This window comes from Jatropha curcas, chromosome 8 (genome assembly GCF_041381405.1).
Source record: "Jatropha curcas cultivar XTBG-Jc1 chromosome 8, XTBG_Jcur_1.0, whole genome shotgun sequence".
Classification (NCBI taxonomy): domain Eukaryota; kingdom Viridiplantae; phylum Streptophyta; class Magnoliopsida; order Malpighiales; family Euphorbiaceae; genus Jatropha; species Jatropha curcas.
In genome coordinates, this window is record NC_143158.1 from 23,083,055 (window position 1) to 23,108,145 (window position 25,091).

Below are 25,091 nucleotides of genomic sequence, written 5' to 3' on the forward strand. Positions count from 1 at the left end.
CAAGGTGTTTGTTTTGAGAGAAAGTTGAGAGAAAATAAGAGAGATGAGAGGAGAGAGGAGGTAGTGTTTGGGTACAAGTTTAATGGTGTGTAGAAATATTTTCTTAGGGTTTTTTCCCTCATCACATGCCAAGTTTTAGGAGATTTTACCATGTGATATTATTTTTCACATGCTTGGAGCATGTGTGTGCATGAGGTGTAATCCCATGCATTTAGGTGTAGAGTTGTAGTGTGCAACCTTTGATTCAGGATGCTTGTACATAGGATAAAGGGTGTTACACTTTTAGTAGTGTGAGATTACATAAGGATAAGGTGTGAGACTATATTTTTATTTTGTAGTGGCAAGTGACTTTTGTTCGTATTTTAACCTTTTTTTTTCTCATTAAAAAAGGTTGAGATTTAATTGGTCTTTTTCAATCTAAATGCTAGAATTTAACATTACACATATGCATGATATAATATATGACTGTCTAACATAAAATACACTGTATTACCAAAACACGGTCTAATAAGATGACAAATTATGAAAATGCCCCTATGGCATTATAATTCACCTAAATGATCATAAATCATCCATAATTTATAATAAATCATGCTAATGCGTAATTAAACTCTAAAAATACTGAAATACATGAAAATAACATGTTATGAAAATCAGAATGTTACAGGGGAGGTCGTCTCTATGTTGAGAATTGCACAATTGGTTTTAGGGAAGCCTCTTGCCCATACATGGAAATCAAAATATGTTTCCAAAGAAGATTTTTTTCAGATTTGAACCACCACCACCATTTGCCTAAAAGGGTTGTGTTCTTATTTTTGAACACCTGAATATCTAACCCATAATGCTTTTTCTCCCTAGTTACAACATCCACGCTATTCAGTTTAGAGGCTTTTCACCGTCAAGGCCTTTACGCATAAAAATCTTCTCTGAATAGATTCTAGTTTATGAGTATATTTTGTGAGGCTCTAAATTCATATGTAAAATGAAGAGGTAAAAAAGATAAAATAAATATAAATAAAGTTATTTTTCCACCCATCGAAAATGTCTAGCTTTTCAGTGGGAAAGTTTTGATTCAACCTTTTCAATTATAAGAAACCAAGTAGATAGGCTCTTTGGGTTGGCACCAATAGTTATGCCAAACAACCAAAGTTTCTGATTAGCCTTTTAAAGGCAATTTGGTTCAATTGCTATGTTTTAAGTTGAGTTTCGGTTCAATTCATAGAAGTCTCTAAACCATCGGTTATTTTTGTCTAATTTGATGAGAATTAAGGAGGTTTCTCTTGAATTTTCTATTATTTATTCTAATAAAATTTATAGTCATAGGAATAGTTTTTTTCATATAAACAACCAGTATTCAAACCCTATTACTAGGAATCGCCACGAAAACATTTGTAAGTTGACACGTCCAAAATTATAATTATTTTGCTTATATTTCAATAATGGAAGTGCAAGTACTGATCATTGTATATGTTATCATTACTTTCAGGAGGCTGTTGTATCTAGAGTTGAATTTGAATCTCAAGCTGAAGAGGGGACAAGTGAACCACGCCCAGTTGATGCTACTCAGATATATCTACAAGAAGTTGGTGGTATCAAGAAGTAGCAAGTGTATAGTCTCGGTTCGTAGGCATCACTTTTCTTTGGTCATTCCAGCACCTCTAGCTCTTCTGCTACATCTCGCCTTCAAGAACAAGCTGGTGAAAATATTGAAGCTCGAATTAAGGAGATATTAGAGTAATTGATAGCCTCGCAAAGCGGGCAAATTTTATTATGTTATTTTCATATAGTTTGCATGAATGCATGTTATTTTTATATATTTTACGTTTGCTCGTGTTGTTTTTGTTTCAAAGTAATTACAGGAACACAATTTGAGCAAAGGAATGAAAAAGCTTGCTTTATATAGAAAAAAGGACCAAAAAGTTGATAAAAATAGAAGAGAATTGCTCAGTCGACTTCGCGCCGCGAAGCAAGTCGCGTTGGAGAAGAAACAGGCCAGTCGCAAGCACCAGAAGACGTCGAGCAACCTACCTGCCAAAAGACCAAGCAGGCACCAAAACGAAAGTCGCGAGCGCGATATTTATATACTCGAGCGCAAGAAGCACTCCAGCAAGTCAGAAGGTTTGCAAGCGAAAGTCGCGAGCGCGACATCCATTTACGCGAGCGCAAGAAGCACTCCTGAGAGGCAGAGACATTTAAAGCAAAAGTCGCGATCGCGACCTTTAACCTCGCGAGCGCGAGTCGTGTTTTCCAGGAGACGTAATTACTGTCCTTTCATCAGAAATACATGTCTTCCCATGCAATGGTTGGGACTCTTCCCAAGAGAAGTCACCTCAAGCACCTTTTGGCCAACCAATCACCACCATAACCAACATCACTCTCCTCTTCTATAAATAGCAATCAAAGTGAAAGAAGAAGGCATTGATATTGAGATTCAGATTAATATTCTGAAGAATTAGATTGTATAAAAGAGAGAGGTGTGATAGTAGTACTTAGAGCAAGTTGACGAGAGTCACTTGTTATTGATTGTGCCAAGAACATCAGGAAGTTCCTCGAGGTGTGAGATCCTCCAGAGGCTTGAGTTTGATTACTTCTTTCTCTTGTTTTATAGACTTGTTGTATGTTGTTCTTCATAACCTTTCTATGCAAAGCAACAATTTAAATTGGTATCATTCAATAAAAGTTCCTTAAGTTATCTTTTGATCTTTGTTTAATCAAGGTTACTAAATTATATTCTCAGAAGGAAATAGTTTAGTAAAGATCAAAGAGATTTAATTCACTTAATTGAATTTACATATGCATATTTCACTTATTTCTGTCAAAGTTAAATCTGTCTTATTGAAATAATCAAAGAATAAGTACTAGGTTTAATATTTAACAAGATAAGGTATATATTATAAGTAGAAATACATATAATATATAAAATAATTCTATACTGAGAGGTTGAATTATATCTTACCACATGTAATTAAAGAATTATTTATTGTATGTACAAGCTTTAGCATAGAAGGAGAAAATCCTGTGTATGATTAATTATTTTAAGTATATTACTACACACCTATCTCTAGAATTAAATAATAATTAGTTTTAGTGTAACTAGAAATTGAATAAAATTATTCTCTATTCATATTTCTGTAAACATAGCATTAAGAGTAAAGTAGCAAATGGAGTTAACCCGTTCCTCGTGGGATCGATCTTTTTATTACTACGTTGCGATCTGTATACTTGCGGGAACTCAAAAGAGACGCAACAAGTTTTTGGCGCCGTTGCCGGGGAATGGTGTTCTGTCATTTAACGAAATATTCTTATATGTGATTTACAGTTTATTTTAATTAAGATACTTACTTATTTTTTATTCAAAATTTTGCAGGGACACATAATTTACATACCTCATATGCCAAGTACCAGATCTTCGAATAGTGAATTAGAAGATTATCAGCCTGAGATTGAACAGTTTCTTTCACAACAGAAGAAGAAAAAGAAAAGAAGAAATTCAAGAGTTATGGCTGATGGAAATCCGCCACAGAGATTGATGGACTATGTCACTCCAAGTTTAAATGGTTCACGAAAAGGAGTAGTACGTCCACCGGTAAATGCTAACCGATTTGAGATTAAACCTGCTTTATTACAAATGATCCAAAATAGTGTTCAATTTTATGGATTACCGAATGAGGATCCTAACTCTCACATAGCCAGTTTTCTTGAGATCTGTGATACATTCAAGATGAATTCAGTAACAGCAGATGCTATTAAGTTACGTCTATTTCCTTTCACATTGAAAGATAAGGCAAAAGCTTGGTTGAATTCATTACCACCAAATTCTATCACTACTTGGGAACAACTAGCCCAAGCTTTCTTGTCTAAATACTTCCCACTAGCAAAAACTGCTAAGCTTATCAAAGAAATAACCTCATTTACCCAACATGAAAATGAATCCCTATATGAGGCATGGGATCACTATAAAGAACTCCAACGAGTTTGCCCACACCATGGCCTTCCCCAAAATATATTGATTCAAACTTTCTACAATGGGGTTACTCCGTCTACAAGAGGAACTATAGATGCTATGGCAGGGGGATTATTAATGAAGAAGACTACTAATGATGCAATTGAGTTACTAGAAGAAATGGCCAACAATAATAGCATATGGCCAACCGAAAGGACTCAGGTAAGTCATTCTACTGTTAATAATGAGTCATCTTCTTCTTCTTCAAAGAATTCGGTAAAGAAAGTTCATGAATTAGACCCCTTAACTATGATGCAAGCACAGATTTTTGCCTTGTCATATAAAATTGATAACTTAAACATGAGTAGAACAACATCTCTTATTTGTGACAATTGTGGTCAAAATGAGCATGTGTCAAATGAATGTAATTATAAGCATCCGGTTATGGAGGAACAAGTGAATTATGTTCAAGGACAAGTTCGCGGTCCATACTCGAATACTTATAATGCTGAAAATCGTAATTATCATAATTCTTTTTGGAGAAACCATGATAACCAAGATAGGGGCAATCAGGTTAGTCAATCTCAAGATAGACTAGGACAATTGACTAGTAAAATTGATAAATTTTTGGAGGGAATTAACTAGAAAATGAGTAGTCAAGACGATAATTTTAAATGGTTAGAATCAAAGTTTGACAAGTTATTCAAAAACCATTCATCATCCATACATAACTTGGAGGTACAAGTAGGGCAGCTTGCAAATGCTATTTCCTCACGAGAAGTGGGAAATCTTCCTAGTAATACAGAAAAGAATCCTCAGGAAAATGCAAGTGCCATTGCTTTACGAAGTGGAAAAATTGTAGATAAAGTAGTTCCTTCGGGTATTGATGCTAATGTTTTGAATAATACAACTGTGGAGCCAGTTTGTGAACCGAGCATTGAAGTAAATAGTGCAGGAGCAAAAGAACAGGAAAAAGGAAAGGACAAGGGAGAGGATAATATTAAAACTTATCAATCCAAGCCACCTTTTCCACAAAGGCTAAAGAAGCAAGAGCAAGACAAGCAGTTCTTAAATGTTATTGATAAATTGAAAAATTTGCATATTAACATGTCACTCATGGAAGCTATTACGCAAATTCCAAACTACGGTAAGTTTCTTAAAGAGTTGATCTCAAGGAAACGTAGTTGGGAAGATGTGTCAACAGTCACTCTGACTGAGGATTGTAGTTCCATAATCTCAAGTAAGTTACCTACTAAACTCAAGGATCCAGGAAGCTTTACTATACCATGCAAATTAGGTAAAGTAGATTTCCCTAGATGCCTTTCTGATTTAGGAGCAAGTATTAATTTGATGCCATTATCTCTCTTTAAGAAATTGGGTTTAGAAGATGAAGTTAAAAGAACTATGTGGGTCCCGTTTATGTATGGCACAACCAAAGAGGGGGGGTGAATTGGGTTTTCTAAAAATTTAACTTTCAAAAATAAAAATCAGAATTCTATTGCAGCGGAATTAGAAAGCGTTTGTGAGAGTTAGTTATCAAGTTTAGAACTTCCTCACAAAGCTTATTGCAAGATTAGAAAGACTTTTTGAAGAACAATTATTGCATTTAGAATTGCTTCACAAAGCTTAAGCAATTTTAGAATAACTCTGTGAAGGATAGTTATTGCATTTAGAACTACTTCACAAAGCATAAACAAGTTTAGAAAGACTCTGTGAAGAACAGCTATTGCGATTAGAACAGCTTCACAAAGCTTAAGCAATTTTAGAAAGACTCTATGAAGAACAGCTATTGCGATTAGAACAGCTTCACAAAGTTTATTGCTATTTTAGAAAGACTCTGTGAAGAACAGCTATTGCGATTAGAACAGCTTCACAAAGTTTATTGCTATTTTAGAAAGCCTCTGTGAATAACAGTTATTGCATTTTAGAACTGGTTCACAAAGCTTTAAGCAAGATTAGAAAAACTGATTATAATTCATATTGTGGATTACACTAAATATAGAAGGACAGATTAGAACTTGGTATAATCACAATACAGAAATCCAGAGTTCTAATGTTCCACAGAGATAAAGCTTATTCACGATTAGAATCAGAAACTCATTAACAACTTTGCATTTCTAAACAGATTAACAGTTGCGTAAATAGAATATAATCAAGCAGAACTTCAAAAAGTAAAAGAAGATAAACACAGAGATTTATAGTGGTTCGGCACTAACTCGCCTACATCCTCTCCCCAAGACGCATCTTGAGATCCTGCACTATGTTATCTCTTTTCAAGGGTAAGAGACAAATCAACAATACAAGGAAATAGATCAACACCTAGATCTAACCTTTATCCCACTAGATTTTCCAAAGGTTCTAGTTAACCTCAACCCTTTCTGATTTTGCTGAGATTAGAAACTCAAATCAAGACATTAGAATCTCACACAAGGAGAAGGTCGCTTGATAACCTATAACACCATAGCTTTTCACCTAAGCTATTACACAAAAGTTTTTCAAATAAAGAGCCTGTCTACAACAGATTACAAAATCTATATAGACAGAGAGAAATGCAAATATAAGCACAGGAAGAACAGAAAACGAGTTTAGAACACAGATTTAAAGATCAGAACTGTTCTTCAGAAAATGTTGTTAATAAATTTTCTTTTCTCTTAAAAATTTTTCTTGAAGCAAAGAGACGAAAAGAAATAGGGGGATTGAAGAGAGAGCTTAGAGAGATTTAAACTTTGAACAATGGACTCATACTCTTTTTGCAAAAACCCCAACTTTTTGAAAGAGGAAATGGTTTTTATATGAAAAGATGATAGTCTCTTTGAAGTTGACGTTGAGATTTTTTGCTTTAATGAGCAATGAAGTTTCTGATGTTTTTAAACTAACGAGGCAATGCATGGGTTGCAATTAAAAGGGCTGTCAAACCACATTTAATATTTACACATGCAAGGTTTGGAGATGAAAAGGTTCAGTTTAGAAAATAGTGTAACATTTATATCAGAAACAGCAGCTGTATTAAATCAAAAACTGCTTTTTAGATCGGAAAATGCTTTTTGCAGAATTTCATTTAATAGCTACCAAGAATATTTACTCCAAAGATATTTTAAATGGAAAAACGTGAAGAGTAAAGATTTTGGCTATATCCTCTTAATAAATTTATTCAAAAACATTTCAAAACAATTTTGAGAGAGATAAAATAGATTTGTGCTTATAAAATTATTTACTCTCTATCCTACAATAATTTCCTAAGACTTATTATAATACTAACCAATAGAAAATATCTTCATTAATCTTCATGGTCTTCAAATAAAAATCTTGGGATGTAGGAACTTCATTTCTTCAATAAATTTAAACAATAATTTCTGCATAAAATAATATTAGCACATGCAAGAATATTAAATTTATTTGTTTTGTATAATCATCAAAATCTCAAGATAAAATTGACCCTTGAGCCAACAAACTAATATGGTTTTACAACTTGCTGACCAATCTATTAAAAGACCCTATGGTATCATTGAAGATGTACTTGTTAAGGTTGACAAGTTTATTTTTCCTACTGATTTTGTCATACTTGATTTTGTTTATGATGAAAATTGTCCTCTTATTTTAGGAAGACCATTTATGAACACAGGGAGGGCATTAATTGATGTTTCAGAAGGAAAGTTAATCCTTAGGATAGGTGATGATGTCATTGAGTTTCATATAGACAAAGCTATGAAATATCCTATGGATGAAGGTAATTGCATGAGAATTGATTTAGTTGATGCATGTGCACAGGAAATTTTTGCTTTGGAAAGTAATGATAAATATAAAGAAAATGCAAATAATGAAGGAGAGGATTTTATAAATTTAAGACCTGAAATGTTACTTAGAGAACACGAGCCTTTGCCTCCATCAATTGAAAGTCCACCAATAGTAGACCTTAAAGAGTTACCTAGTCATCTACAATATGGTTTCTTAGGTGAAAACCACACACTTCCTATAATTATTTCTAACAAATTAACTATAGATCAAGAAAATGACTTGCTAAAAATTGTTAGAAATAGGATTAAGAGTATAGGATGGCAAATTTCTGATCTTAAGGGGATAAGTCCAAATCGAGTCATGCATTACATCAATCTTGAAGATGGACATATACCTAAGGCAGAAAGACAAAGGAGACTTAATCCTAATATGAAAGAAGTAGTGAAGAAAGATATTATTAAGTTGTTAGATGCAGGAATAATATACCCAATTTCAGATAGCCAATGGGTTAGTCCAATTCAATGTGTGCCTAAAAAGGGAGGAATGACTGTAATAAAAAACGAAAATGGTGAACTAATCCCTGCTAGGACCACTACAGGTTGGAGGGTATGTATTGATCATAGGAAACTCAATTCAGCTACAAGAAAAGATCATTTTCCATTACCATTCATAGATCAAATGTTAGAAAGAATTGCTGGTCATGCTTTCTATTGTTTTCTCGATGGATATTTTGGATATTTTCAGATTTATATCTTTCCGAATGACCAAGAGAAAACCACATTTACTTGTCCATTTGGTACACTTGCATATAGACGCATGCCTTTTGGATTATGCAATGCACCTGCAACATTTCAACGTTGCATGACCGCAATTTTTAATGACTACATAGAGAAAATTATGGAGGTATTCATGGATGACTTTTCTGTTTATGGTGATTCATTTGAAAGTTGTTTGAAAAATTTAGATCTAGTATTGTCAAGATGTGAAAGTGCTAACTTAGTTTTAAATTGGGAGAAATGCCACTTTATGGTTGATGAGGGCATTGTTTTAGGGCACAAAATAAGTAAGGAAGGAATCCAAACAGATAGGGCAAAGATAGAAGCCATAGAAAAGTTACCTCCTCCTACTACTGTTAAGGGTATTAGATCTTTTCTAGGCCATGCAGGATTCTATAGAAGGTTTATCAAGAATTTATCTATCATTGCTAAACCTTTAACTAACTTACTTATTAAAGATGCATCTTTTGATTTTTCTCCAGATTGTTTGAAAGCCTTTAATACTTAAAGAATGCATTAGTAAGTGCACCTATTATGGCAAAACCCGATTGGGGATTACCATTTGAAATAATGTGTGATGCTAGTGATGTTGCTGTTGGTTGTGTTTTAGGACAAAGACATGATAAGAAATTGCATGTGATATACTATGCTAGCCATGTTCTAACTAGTACTCAAATGAATTATACAACTACTGAGAAAGAAATGTTGGCTGTGGTATATGCATGTGATAAATTTAGATCATATTTGTTAGGAGCCAAAGTCATAATCTATACTGATCATTCTGCATTGAAATACCTATTTGCTAAGAAAGATGCAAAACCACGTCTTATTAGATGGGTATTATTATTGCAAGAATTTGACATTGAAATCAGAGATAAAAAGGGTTCTGAAAATTTAGTTGCTGATCATTTATCACGTCTGGAAAATGAAGAAGGACCAATAGGAGAATCTACAGTTATAAATGAAAATTTTCCTGATGAAAATTTAATGTTAGTACAACATGTTTTCACACCTTGGTATGCTGACATTGCAAATTTTCTAGCTTCTAACATAATACCTCCAGATATGACTTATGCACAACGAAAGAAGTTCTATACAGATGCTAAAAATTTCTTATGGGATGAACCATTCTTGTTTAAGGTGTAAGCTTTATCTGGGTGATAAAATTGATGATCCACCACAAGTAACATTTTGAATCAACGCAATAGGTATGTATAATATCAATATCCACTTACATACTATGTTTATTATAAATTACTATTTTATTATTTAGTATTATTATTATAAAAAAAAAGAACTCATCAAAAGTCAAGTGTGCAGGAAAGTTTATTTTTGCAGGGAACAGATTCGCGAGCGCGACTGCAAAAGGCGCGAGCGCGATTGTTGTAAAAAAGAGACAGAAGGTTTTTAATCAACAATCGCGATCGCGAAAATATAAAGCGCGAGCGCGAGTTCTCCACCAAAGAAGTCAGAAACTTTGAGATCCCCTCTTGCGATCTCAAGAATGAAACTGCACGAACGCGAGTTCTCTGCTAAACAAGTCAGAAGCGTTGAGATCTAGTTTCGCGATCGCGACCATATCAAGCATGGGCGTGATTAGGGTACAACAGAAGTCAGAGAGAACGGAGACAACCATTCGCGAGGCGTGCACCTAAAACGCGATCGCGACTCCAGCAAATTACTGGCGCGACTTTCCAACGATCAGAACTCTCAACTGCCCTCTCACATTCAAATTCAATTCTTCTCCTTCCCAAGGTATTCAAACCTGCAAAAACTGTAAATACCTGTGAATACTCAAATTTTGAGGCTCAAAAAAAGCATGTTTTCCCAGACTGCAAACAGTCCGGCCGGACCGGAGGCCATTCGAAAAGTTCACCGAAAGTATGCCAATATGGTACTTGAAACGTCCGAAAAATTACGAGGATCGCAGAACTGGTCCTAGAATATTTTTTTGGAGGTACGAAACTCCCGAAAAAGCCTTTGGAACGAAAAACTAGCTAGTGGTGACAGCACCCGCCGTCCACGGCGGGAGCGCCCGCCCTCTATCGGCAGTTGTGACCGCCCTCCAGGGTGGTCAGAACTGCCCTCCGGCCTGTTTTTTCCTATAAATACAGCCCCGATTCGTCATTTTTAAGGACTCAGTCTGTGTTGACGGACGCTCTCTTCTCCCCTACACTCCTTGTGGTTCTGTTTACTGCTTTTCTGCATTTTAATTTAGCTTCTATTGCTTTTTTGCTTTGTTAATTGGTCACTTAAGTTAAATTAACTGTAATTAAATATCCTAACGAGGAGCTTAACCTGGAGCTAAGAAGTGGCCGACGACTGACTCAGGTAAATAAACGAAACTCTGCCCATTTTAATAATTTGCATAATTTCTCTTCTACTCCAATTCTGAATTAAACTGCTGCATAAATGCATTCACGTCATCAGTTTGGCAAACAAACTGCCTCAATTAAATATGATTAAGCTTAAATGCCCGGTTAATCAATAATCGTGGTATTAATGCTTAAACTCCGAACATATTGGCTAAAGTACCTAGTTAATTAATGACTATGGTATAATCACCTTTATTTCGAACAGTCCGGCTTAAGTCCAATTAATCAATAATTGTGGCTAAATAGCCTTAATTAACCACGTTTTTTGGCAATAAATTGCCTATATTTCAATTCAATTGATCACTTTTGGCAAACAAATTGCCTATAAATAAGATTAACCATTTTTAGCGACAAATCGCTTAAATCGAAGCTTTGGCAAAATGCCTTGAATTAATCAATCTTTTGGCTGAAAGCCTTAAATCAATTAATTTTGGCGACAATCGCCCAATCAACACTTTTGGCAAACAAATTGCCTAAATCAACCTATTTTGGCTAAAAGCCTTCAAATAATCCCTTTTGGCAAATAAATTGCCTAAATCACATCAACTTTTGGCAAACAAATCGCCTAAATCAATCTTTTGGGTTAAAAGCCTTAAACCAACACTTTTGGCAACAAACGCCTAATCAAATCAATCAATTCTTTGGCAAAATGCCTAAACAAAATGCACGAAGCATACACACACTCATGCATTAAGCATACCCATTCAAAGCCCTTTAAAAAAGGCCTATCGAACTACGTCGACTTTGATCTTCCATTTAAACGGAAGTACGTAGGCACGTTTGGGATCTAACCCCGAGCGGCAAATCGAAATCACTTAAACATTTCATTGGTCCAATTACATCATTTACCTTGCAAAGCATTCATTCATTGGTTAGTTCATCATCATGACATGGTCTCGGGATCCACCTTGGGTTCACAAACTATGCCTTAAACATTGGGATAATTAATCTAGTAATTAGGTTAATTAAAATTGGAGTCAACTTAGGGTTTTTTCCTAGTTTACCCTAAAATAATTAAACAAGGTGGCGACTCACACATGCACGTGCATTTCTGCCCTTAGTCATATTCTTTATATGCCTATTTTTGGGGAAGGGGTTCACAATACCCTTTCAAATCCAATCAAAACTCTTCCTTTTCAACTTCCCCATTAACTACTCAACCCTATCTTTCCCTAAAACCATCTATATAAGAATTTCCATTCCCCTGTTTACAAACCCCCAACTTTATCAAGTGCAATACAAATTTCCAGCAACCCACTTTTCTGTGTATCTTGAACGAAAAAAATCTCCATCCGAACACTCACAATGCCATTCAAACAAAAGGCCAAGAAAAACAAGGAAGGATCTTCTTCCTCTGCACCAGCAAGAAGGGATTTGGCTTCCAGGTATAAGGCTCCTTTCCCTATATATACTATAGAAGAAGGAGAACGTTTCACCCGCCTAGCAAAATGCAATTTCACGGGTATGTATCTTCTTGACCAAAACTTTTTGCAAAATACCGGCATTTTAGAGAAAGTTCAAGAATATTTGAAAACCCTGAACTTTGAAATATTTAGTCAATTGAAAATTCCTGAAAATGCTAAATTGAGTTTGGAGTTATTGAGTACCATTGACTGGGTAGATGACACGGAAATGGCGATCAAATTTAGAGTGGATGGCGAGGATTTAACTGTGGATTATGATAAAATGCACCAATGGTTAGGATTCCCCAGAAACGGATTCGCTTCTAAACCGAAAGGTTGGAATGCGACTTCCATTTGGGAAATTCTAACGGGTCAATCATCTTTTACTCCTCGAAATGCTGGAAACAAATGGATTAAGGATGAGAGTATTTTATACCTGCATAAATAGTTGTGTTATGCTTTGTTTGGACGAGTGGAAGCCTCCAAAGTCCAAACAAGGGATTTGTTTGTGTTGGATACTATTTTGCAGGGAAAACGAGTGGATATTGCAGGCATAGTGCTAGATAAAATATACAACGCCTCTCGTCATCAAGGCAAGGTTACTTTAGGGGTCGGTAGCATGGCATCTATCTTGACATATGCTGCTCGTATGCCTATTCCACCCTATCAGCCCCAGCCTACAGTCATTTTTCGGTATATGGATGGCGCATTCTTAAAGAAAACAGGTTTAGTTGAGGAAGTGAAAACAGGCACCACAGTAATGTATCGTTGGAAGCCATGGGAAAGAAGAGTCGGGCAAAGCGATCGAGATGAAGGAACCTCTGATGCCCAATTGCAAAGACAGCGGAAAGGCAAAGCACCAGTCACATCATCTTCTCACGCAGCAGAAGAAGAAGATGAAGTCGCTGGATGGAAGCAAGTGTTGAGTAAGGTGGAAGCATTACAGCAATCGCCGGAGACTTTGCAAGTCACAGTATTTGACATGGGACAACAACTGCACACAATCCAGAAAAACCACGAACGTATGGAACGGAAGTGGATGAAATATTTCCACAAACAAAACATCAAATTCACTCCGTCACCTCCAGGTTCTCCAGAGGCCCAAGGTTTTTCTGTCCCTCTTTAGTTTTTCTTTTTATTTTCAGTACTTTTGTGTGTTTATGCATGTGCAGTGTGAGTTATTTGCATGTACCCTCCCACAATGAGGATATTGTGTCTTTTAAGTGTGGGGGAGACCTAATTCTTCATTTCATTTAAAAAAAAAAACAATTGTAACAATTAAAAAAGTCAACTTCTTTGCCTTAGTTCAATGTTTTAGTCTCTACATATTGATTTGTTTATATTTTGCTTGTTGAAATAGAAGTCTTGATTAATATACCATGATTAAAGAGATTTAAATGCTTATATGAACTTAGGTATTAATATATTACATATGACATATTGAAATTTTCATTAGCAAATATTAATCTTTAGTTAACTATATAGACATTATCTTTTGCTTTAAAGAAGCTTGAATCCTAACTTGAATGAAGAATAGGAAGAAAAGGGAAACTAAATAATTGTATGTTTCAAGTCAATAAAGGATGAAGGTATTTCAAAGAGAGAAAAATATACGATAGAGGGAATAACGGAAAATTCGTTCTAAAGCAAAAGTGGTATGGAGCATAAAATGCAACCACTTACCATTTACATTCCCACATATTTTATAAAAATAAAAAAAAACGAAAAAAAGAAAGTGGTATGGAGCATAAAATGCAACCACAAAAGAAATATAAAAGTGGTATGGAGCATAAAATGCAACCACTTAGTGAGATAGAAAATAGATTACCTAAAATGCCTTGAGATAAGAAACAAATACATATGTGCTATCCTAAGTACTTCCTATTTTTCATTCTAAGGAAAGAGGATTACCTATCTCATATTTTAAAATGACTAGATTTTGTATACTTTAGATTTCTGTTTGCTATATTGAAATTTTACATGTCATATTCATTTATACTACTTAGTTCATAAATACATCAATCTCTTATCTTTGGTAGATTACTTAAGAAGTCTAAATCAACGAGTAAAAATAAACATGATCAACATGAAGTTCAAAAAGAAGGATGAATATTTTGCTTAGGGACAAGCAAAAAGCTAAGTGTGGGGGAATTGATAGCTCGCAAAGCGGGCAAATTTTATTATGTTATTTTCATATAGTTTGCATGAATGCGTGTTATTTTTATATATTTTACGTTTTCTCGTGTTGTTTTTGTTTCAAAGTAATTACAGGTACACAATTTGAGCAAAGGAATGAAAAAGCTTGCTTTATATAGAAAAAAGGACCAAAAGTTGATAAAAATAGAAGAGAATTGCTCAGTGGACTTCGCACCGCGAAGCAAGTCACGTTGGAGAAGAAACAGACCAGTTGCGAGCACCAGAAGACGTCGCGCATGCAACCTACCTGCCAGAAGACCAAGCAGGCACCAAAACGAAAGTCGCGAGCGTGACATTTATATACGCGAGCGCAAGAAGCACTCCAGCAAGTCAGAAGGTTTGCAAGCGAAAGTCGCGAGCGCGACATCCATTTGCGCGAGCGCGAGAAGCACTCCTGAGAGGCAGAGACATTTAAAGCAAAAGTCGCGATCGCGACCTTTAACCTCACGAGCGCGAGTCGTGTTTTCCAGGAGACGTAATTGCTGTCCTTTCATCAAAAATAAATGTCTTCCCATGCAATGGTCGGGACTCTTCCCAAGAGAAGTCACCTCAAGCACCTTTTGGCCAACCAATCACCACCATAACCAACATCACTCTCCTCTTCTATAAATAGCAATCAAAGTGAAGGAAGAAGGCATTGATATTGAGATTCAAATACAGATTCAGATTAATATTCTGAAGAATTAGATTGTATAAAAGAGAGAGGTGTGATAGTAGTACTTAGAGCAAGTTGACGAGAGTCACTTGTTATTGATTGTGCCAAGAACATCAGGAAGTTCCTCGAGGTATGACATCCTCCGGAGGCTTCAGTTTGATTACTTCTTTCTCTTGTTTTATAGACTTGTTGTATGTTGTTCTTCATAACCTTTCTATGCAAAGCAACAATTTAAATTGGTATCATTCAATAAAAGTTCCTTAAGTTATCTTTTGATCTTTGTTTAATCAAGGTTACTAAATTATATTCTCAGAAGGAAATAGTTTAGTAAAGATCAAAGAGATTTAATTCACTTAGTTGAATTTACATATGCATATTTCACTTATTTCTGTCAAAGTTAAATCTGTCTTATTGAAATAATCAAAGAATAAGTACTAGGTTTAATATTTAACAAGATAAGGTATATATTATAAGTAGAAATACATATAATATATAGAATAATTCTATACTGAGAGGTTGAATTATATCTTACCATATGTAATTAAAGAATTATTTATTGTATGTACAAGCTTTAGCTTAGAAGGAGAAAATCATGTGTATGATTAATTATTCTAAGTATATTACTACACACCTATCTCTAGAATTAAATAATAATTAGTTTTAGTGTAACTAGAAATTGAATAAAATTATTCTCTATTCATATTTCTGTAAACATAGCATTAAGAGTAAAGTAGCAAGTGGACTTAACTCGTTCCTCGTGGGATTGATCTTTTTATTACTACGTTGCGATCCGTATACTTGCAGGAACTCAAAAGAGACGCAACAATAATGAATGAAAGAGTTGGAGATGCGATATCAACAATATCTGAAGTTGGCCCAACAATACTGTTTCTTTCCTGTTCTCTATTTCTTTCCTGTTCTATGTTTCCTTCTTGTTCTGTAACTTGTGGGCTCTCTTCCTGAGGATCCAAATCCACCTGTGAGGCCACTAGTTTTAGAAGCCAGCTCAGTGTGTCCATATATTCCTTCTCCCCCTGACCACTGAGTTGGGTGGTATAAAAATATTCGGTTCCAAGGAAATCACAATTCATTGTGGTGAACATACGGCTGGTTTTAGGATTATAGCATCGGTACCATTTTTGATTAATCCCATACCCAACAAATACACATTTTTCGGCACATGGGTCAAATTTAGATCGTTCAATTTTTGGAATGTGAACAAAAACAGAACAACAAAAAATGCATGGTTGAAGGGTTAAGGTCGGAGGAATTTTGGTAAATTGGGCCAAGGTTTGAAGTGGAGTTTGAAGGTCAAGGATTTTGGTCGGGAGTCTATTTAAAAGATAGGTGGCAGTAGCTACAGCTTCAGGCCAAAAAATTTTAGGGACCCGAGACTCAATAAGAAGAGCTCGAGTCATTTCAAGGAGAATCCTGTTTTTTCGTTCGGCAACACCATTTTGTTCAGGAGTATGAGGACAAGTAGTTTGATGTACTAACCCTTTTTGTTGGAAAAATTGTTTAATAGCGGTGTTAACAAATTCCCCCCCGTTGTCGGATCTTAAAATTTGAATTGTCTCAGTAAATTGGGTTTGTATCATGGTATAAAACAAGATAAATTTATCAAAATTTCATTGGATTTAAAGAGTTTAGGGAATAAAAGATGTAAATAACCCGTGGATGGATGTCCTAATCTTCGGTGCCAAAGCCAAGCTTCCCGATCCGCAGTTCCATGTGCTAGCATTACAGTACCATGTTGGGCAACTTCATCCACGTAGTACAACCCTTGGTGCTCAGTGCCAAGTCCAATAATCATTCCTGTCCTGATGTCCTGCAGCATACAGAAAGTGGGTGTCATTAGCATGGTACAATTAAGTTCTTTTGTTACATGACTAATAGACAGCAATTTATGTGAAAGTGAAGGGACATAAAGACAATTTGATAGTTTTAGTGTGGGAGATATGTCAATAGACCCGGCCCCTTCTACAGGAACTATTTCCCCATTGGCTGCTCCGACATGTGTCTTTGTGGGTTTGGACTATTTTTTAATATCGTTGGCATCAAATGCATGGTATTAGAGCAGGTTCAGTGATCCTAGGATCAAATAATTTCAATTGCTCATTATTTACCAACTTACCGACAGAGATCCAGTCACCATGTCTGACGACGGTAACTCCTCGTCAGCCACCAGTGTACCGACCTAGAAGACTCCGGCCACCGTGTCAGAAGGCGGCAACTTGGAGAAATAGTCTGACATCAGCAACGATGACCTGACAATTCGATTAGCAAATCTTATCAGAAATGGCCTCAGTAACCAAAACCAAAAACAAACCCTTTCAGATAATTTAATCATCAGTGTTAAATTGAATAGCCAGAATTATGCGTTATGGGCACGCATGATTAAGGTTACAATTGGAGGAAAGTCCAAGGCCTTGTTAAGCCACCTTACTGGAATTCCAGTGCCACCACAGATCGGCGACGAGAAATATGAAAAATGGGAACAAGATGACCTCATTGTGTGCTCATGGCTAATCCAGAATATTGAACCCCAATTAGCAAGCAATCTGACCGAGTTTCCCACATCAAGAGCACTATGGAATGCCCTTGTTACAACATACAGCAGTGGCAGGGACAAGTTACAAACCTTTGATCTTCATTCAAAGGAAAACGGTATAAAGCACAATGGAGCTCCTTTAGAAGATTTCTGGATTACCATGCAAGGAGTATGGGGCGAGATCGACCGGCGGGAACCATATGTTGCGTCTCTTTTGCGTCTCTCTTGCATCTCTTTTGAGTTCCTACAAGCCATTACCTTGAGAAGTGGCAAACAGTTGGAGGACAAACCCAGGAAGGAAGAAGAGAGAAAGGCACCTGTCATTGATCTAGTGGAAAAGGAAGAAGTGAAACCATATGTTCCACCTGTCCCATTTCCACAAAGGCTGAAGAAGACACAAGACGACAAAAGTTTCCTGAAATTTCTTGACGTCTTCAAGAAGCTTCAAATAAACATTCCTTTTGCTGAAGCTCTTGCTCAAATGCCCAGCTATGCAAAATTCTTGAAGGAAATCTTGAGCAAGAAAAGAAAGATTGATGATCAGGGGGTGGTGATGCTAACAGAGGAATGCAGTGCAATCATTCAAAATAAATTGCCTCCTAAACTTAAGGATCCAGGGAGTTTTTCTATTCCTTGTAATATTGGCAATTTAAATTTTGAAAAGGCTTTAGCCGATCTAGGAGCTAGCATAAATCTTATATCTTATGAAGTTTTTAAAATGCTAGGTATGGGAGAGCTTAAGCCAACCAGGATGTCTCTACAATTGGCTGATCGATCGATCAAATACCCTAAAGGAATTGTAGAAGACGTACTTGTCAAGGTAGGAAAATTTATTTTTCCTATTGATTTCGTTATCCTTGACATTGATGAAGGAAGAGAAGGATCATTGATCCTTGGAAGACCATTTCTTGCAACTGCAAGAGCGCTAATAGATGTACATGATGGAAAACTAAATTTAAGAGTAGGCCAAGAAGAAGTTGTTTTTGATGTGTTAAAATCATGTAAATTTCCTATGGACTGTGATGATTGTTTTAGTATTGATGTAATTGATAAATGTGTAAAGAACACTCTATATAGCATAGATAATAATGACAATAATTCAGAAGAAAAAGAAAAAGAAAGCACACAACCAAAGCAAGAACTGAAGCAGCTTCCTCCTCATCTGAAGCATGCATTTTTAGGTGAGAACAACTATTTTCCTGTTATTATTTCTTCCCATCTAACATGTGATCAAGAAGGAAGGTTGTTGCAGGTTCTGTAGAAACATAGAAAGGCTTTAGGATGGACAATTTCTGACTTGCAGGGGATAAGTCCAAGCATATATATGCACAAGATCCTAATGGAAGATCCTAATTGAACATCAACGAAGATTGAATCCAAACATGAAGGAAGTAGTCAAAGCTGAAATCATTAAACTCTTGGATGCCGGCATCATCTACCCGATTTCTGATAGTAGTTGGGTAAGCCCTGTCCAAGTAGTTCCAAAGAAGGGAGGTATGACAGTCGTGACTAATGAAAATGATGAATTAATTCCTACAAGAACAGTCACAAGTTGGCGTGTATGCATCGATTATAGAAAATTGAAAAAGGCAACACGCAAGGATCATTTTCCCTTACCATTCATTGATCAAATGCTTGAGAGACTTGCAGGTTATCCATACTACTGTTTTTTAGATGGATACTCAGGGTATTTTCAGATACCTATTGCTCCGAAGGACCAAGAGAAAACTACTTTCACTTGTCCTTACGGTACCTTTGCATATAGAAGAATGCCCTTTGGTTTATGCAACGCTCCTGCAACTTTTCAAAGATGCATGATGTCCATTTTTTCTGACATGGTTGAAAAGTTCATAGAAATTTTTATGGATGATTTTTCTGTGTTTGGTCATTATTTTGAAGCATGCCTCTATAACCTTTCATTAGTAATGTAGAGATGTGAAGACACTAACCTCGTTCTGAACTGGGAAAAATGTCATTTTATGGTTAGTGAAGGAATTATTTTGGGCCACAAAGTCTCTCAACAGGGGATTGAAGTGGACAAGGCCAAGGTGGAAGTGATTGAGAAGCTTCCCTCCAAACTCAGTAAGGGGAGTGAGAAGCTTCCTTGGCCATGCTGGTTTTTATAGGACATTCATCAAAGATTTCTCCAAAATCACTAAACCTCTTTGTAATTTGCTTGTTAAGGATGCTCCTTTTGATTTTAACAAAGAGTGTTTAAATGCCTTTGACAGATTGAAAAAGGAGTTGACATCGGCACTAATCATTTCTACACCAGATTGGAGTCATCCCTTTGAGCTTATGTGTGATGCAAGTGATCATGCCGTAGGAGCTGTTCTCAGGCAAAGAAGAGAAAAGAAACTGCACATTATTTATTATGCCAGCCGCACACTAAATGACGCACAATTAAACTATGCCACTATAGAGAAAGAGCTCCTAGCTATTATTTTCGCTTTTGATAAATTTAGAGCATACTTAATTGGAGCTAAAACAATAGTTTACACTGATCACTCTGCTATTAAATATCTGTTAGAAAAGAAAGATGCTAAGCCAAGGCTAATCCGTTGGGTTCTTCTCTTGCAGGAATTTGATTTAGAAATTCGTGATAAGAAAGGAACTGAGAATCTGGTAGCAGATCATTTATCTAGGCTTGAGTTGGGGGAAGAAGAACAAGAAGAACTACAAATCAATGAAGATTTCCCCTACGAACATCTTTTTCTTTTGACTGAAAATCAAGCTCCTTGGTATGCTGATATCGTCAATTACCTAGCTTGCGAAATTCTTCCTCCCAATTTATCGTATCAACAAAAGAAAAAATTCTTTCATGATCTTAAATATTATTATTGGGAGGAACCCTTTTTGTTCGAGTATTGTAGTGATCAGCTCTTTCGACGATGCATACCTAAAGAAGAAATGGAAAGTGTTCTTCATTTCTGTCACTCAATGAAGTGTGGAGGACACTTTGGAGCCAGCAAGACGGCAGCTCGCATTTTGGAAAGTGGTTTATACTGGCCTAATTTATTTAAGGATGTCTTTGTGACAGATGTCAGAGGTTAGGCAACATCTCAAAGCGACATGAGATGCCCTTGAACAATATCCTCGAAGTGGAGATCTTTGATGTTTGGGGTTTAGATTTCATGGGACCTTTTCCCTCATCTTACTCCAACCAATACATCCTGGTAGTAGTGGACTACGTGTCAAAATGGGCTGAAGCTGTTGCCCTTCCAAACAATGAAGCCAAAAGTGTGGTAAACTTTATCAAGAAATATATTTTCACACGTCATGGCACTCCTAGAGCGATAATCACTGATGGAGGTAAGAATTTTTGCAACAAATACTTAGACTCCCTCCTTTCAAAATATGGTGTTACTCATCGTGTAGGAACCCCATATCATCCTCAAACAAGCGGACAAGTGGAAGTTACCAATAGAGAAATCAAAAAGATTCTGGAGACTACTGTCGGGCAATCTAGAAAAGACTGGTCCAAGAAACTTGATGATGTTCTATGGGCCTATAAAACTGCATTCAAGACGCCTATCGGTATGTCTCCATATCGCATGGTCTATGGTAAAGCTTGTCACCTTCCTGTTGAATTAGAACATAAAGCATTTTGGGGCATCCAATTCTTAAATTTCAACACTAAGGAGAGTGGTCAGAAACGGCTTCTTTAGCTCAATATGATGGATGAAATGCGCCTCCATGCGTATGAAAGTGCCAAAATATATAAAGACCGAACCAAACAATGGCATGATAAGCATATCATTTTGAGGAATCTAAAGGTAGCACAACAAGTGTTGCTCTATAACTCCAGACTCCGTCTTTTTCCTAGTAAGTTACGCTCTAGATGGTCTAGTCCATTTACAATCAAGGAAATCTTTTCACATGGGTTTGTTGAAATAATGTATGGTGACCGAAGTTTCAAGGTTAATGCTCAACACTTAAAAGTTTATCAAAATGACAACTTTGATCCAGTCAAAAACACCATCAATCTTATTTAGCCTAAACCGGGTTAAGTACGTCGAGCTTAACGACGTTAAATAAAAGCGCTTATGGGAGACAACCCATTTTCATTTCAATTTTATTGTTTGTTTGTTTGTTTTATTTAATTTTTCAAGAATAACAAAAAGTTCAAAAGGCAGCACGCCCTGGCCGTACCAATTAGCACAGCCGTGCTTCAAAGGAAAATTTGGAAATTGGGAGCCAGAGGCTAGAACGCCTCAAGCTGTTCTCATTAGCACGCCCAGCGTAGTGCCAATCCAGCACGCCCGTGCCCGTTGTCACCTGGACTTCCAGAGGCACGCATGCCCCATCCCGTAATAAGTCGCACGCCGTGCCAGGTAAGTCATGTTTTTCACCTGCAGGAAAGACGCGCGCACGCCCGTGCCTGTTGTCACTGGACTTCCAGAGGTGCGCATGCCCCGTCCCGTATCAACCGCACGCCCGTGCCCGCTATCACATAGAGAGACAGAAGCGCGCATGCCCCAGACCGTGCTAACCCGCACGGCCGTGCCCGACACCTTATTTAAATAGCACGCCCTAATCCTGTTTCATTCTAAAGCGCACGCCCTCGCCGCCACCCTCATTTTCTCTCATTTTCTCTCACAAAGAGGCATCAAAACCTTACCCTTTCCTCAAAATTTTTCATCATCATGCCTCCAAGGTACAAATGCAGCAGACTCGCTTCATCGGTAGCAGCCGGAAGACGCTCCACATCACATTCTTCCACTGCCTCTCCACCATCTGAAGGACCACCGCTTCCTCCATTTGATACGGGGTCTCCCGAGCAACTAGAAAGTTATCATAAACTCTCATCACGTCCTATTTTGCTAAATAAATTTATAGATGAGAATGCTTTGTCGCAAGTTGGGATTAGGGATGCTGTGATAGAACCACTTAGGCGTGTGGGGTGGGGAAATTTTATCGAGATGAGAGATCCTGTGTATGCTCCCTTAACTTTGGAATTTTTAAGTTCATATTCCTCAACTATTAAATTTCCAACTGGATGTTTTCCGGATAATATTCAATTTAGATTACTTGGGAGAGATTTTGAACTTTCAATAAATGAAGTTAGTCACATTTTTGGTTTTCCCACCGAAAATACGATTACACAAATCCCCGCAGATAATTCGGATTACAGTAGGTGGGACAAGTTGACGGGTGAACGTAATTATAATCCTAGGGTCTCTAAGGCATCCAAATTGAAAAGTCCTGCTTTGAGGTACATACATAAATTTCTAGTCAATACAATCTTTGGTAGAAATGATAGTGATGGAGTTTTGGGGCGAAATGAACTTTATTTTCTATGGGCCATTAACTAAGGAATCTTGCTAAATGTCGGTTATTGGTTGTGTCCAAAATGGGCTCGAGTGGCAAGGGCAAAAAAGGGGGCCATCATGATCGGTAGTTTTGTCACATGCATTGCTACCTATTTACGGGTGTGGAATCCTGCTAGGCCCATTTATGACAGTATTGGAGGAGGGAGAGGTACTAGGTTAGATATAGATCTAATGATTCACATGAAAATAGTTGAAAAGGTCGGAGATTTTTACCATTTGGTGGGCACTCGAGCAGACAGTTCTGATCATGAGGCGCCTCAGGACACCGGTGGCACTAACACAAAGGGGGATACTCCACCTCCTTTCCCTAGTTTTGGTGTTTCTTCTGGTGCAGGTACTTCCGGAGTTGGACCTTCATTTCAAGGAGCCTCCACCATGTCCAACGATGAGATGCTTGCCCGAATGTTATCCCGCATGGACGTGTTTGACACTCGGCTTACTGGAATGGAATCAATGATTGCTGACCGATTCCAGTCGATTGAGATCACGCAAGCCAGCCTCGACTCCCGTCTTGACACTGTGCAGGGTCAACTTCAGACTATACTTCAATTGCTGCAGCCTCCTCCACCTCCACCACCAGAAGCTTGATGGATTTCACATTATTTTGGTTATTCCTTCTTATTTTTGTGTGTGTTGAACCTTTGGTTCTTGTTTAAATACTTTGGATTTCAATTAGTTTCAGTTTACATACTTGAGATTTCAATTGTTTTTCAGTTTCAATATTTTGGATTTCTTTTTAGTATGTTTCTAACTCTATAGCTTGGATGAAATTCACCGCCCGACTTCCTTCTATTGTCTCACATCGATGATGGTATTTTTCTCCACTTCTTATTCTTTTATTAAAGTATCCATAATTTCATAAGTTTGGGAAAATGCATATAGCTCATTGAGGACAATGTGCTCAATTAAGTTGGGGGTGGATATTTTATCTAAACTAAGAATTCTCACGATTTTTGTTTTATTTTAGTAAATAAAATAAGGTTGGAATAATTGTGATCAAATTTAAAATTTATCTTCAATTCATTAGCCTTTGATTAAATTAATTGTTTCTCTAAAGTTAATTGCTTTTAGCTAAGGTTCAAATCTTCAACTTAAAATACTTCTTTGATTTAACCATTTGTTTCTAAGATTCTAAACATTAATTTTGTTAAAATTTTATGATAAATAGGTATGTTTTTCATAAAAACTTATTTAACCTTGGCACTCCTAGAACAAATTAGAATTCTCTTCAAGATAAATTTTTGAAGTGTTTACAATTAGAAAGAAATTATTTAGGCATTCTTTGTTAAAAACCTCATATTTAGCTTAAACCACCTAAGAAAGTATGACCCTTGCAACCAATTTGAAGCCTATATCAAACACTTTGTTGTTCACCTTCATTTAAACCAAGCCATTAAACCAAATTAATTCCACAACCTAAATGCAACAATGTATAATTGACGGGTTTGATTTCTATTAAAAACATAACAACAAAGGGAGAAACTCTATTAATACTAGCAAAAGAGGAAAAGAAAAATACCCCGCAAGAAAAAGAAATCGGTCAAAAGTTCAAGTTTGGGGAACTTTAGCAAGGGAGAAATTATCAAAATATTATAAAAAGACCTTGCCAAAATATTACCTCTAAAAATGAAAGCTAGCTCAATCTCCCTTTACAAATACAAATTGATTTTAATATAAATGCAAAATCCTAATATGAAGCATTTGTTGCATTTTTCTTTATCACATTGCCTTTTCATCTTTAGCCAAAATTTTACCCCTAAAACCCCATTACAACCTAAATAAAGACCTTTTGATCTTTCAAATTGTATGCATTTCAATTGTGGAGGAGGGATGACTAATGTTGCCTATGGGAGTGTTACGCTTATATTCTATTTAAAGGTTAAAATGATTTTTGTAAATTCATATTCTAATTATCATAAAATTAAATAAAGATTAATGATAAAAATCTTGTTAACTTATGTTTAACAAAAAAGGGAATATGTTCTATTGAAAATTAAAATTTTGGCTAGAAAATAATTGACATAGGAAGCACATAATTTATTCTTATGTTAATAATTTGGATACTTATTAAATTCGTGAATAATTACTCCAAAACCATTTTAAGCTAGCATTTTAGTTTTATTG

The 25,091-nt window shown here is 36.3% G+C and overlaps 1 non-coding gene and 1 pseudogene across 1 annotated transcript; one reads left to right on the top strand and one right to left on the bottom strand.

Moving 5' to 3' along the window:
• Positions 1-3,391: 3,391 nt before the first annotated feature.
• On the top strand, positions 3,392-8,962 carry LOC149494362 (uncharacterized; annotated as a pseudogene).
• Positions 3,887-3,993, bottom strand: LOC149494363 (small nucleolar RNA R71). Its single transcript, XR_016322336.1, has one exon. It is a non-coding gene; the product is annotated as a small nucleolar RNA R71 (small nucleolar RNA).
• Positions 8,963-25,091: the final 16,129 nt, after the last annotated feature.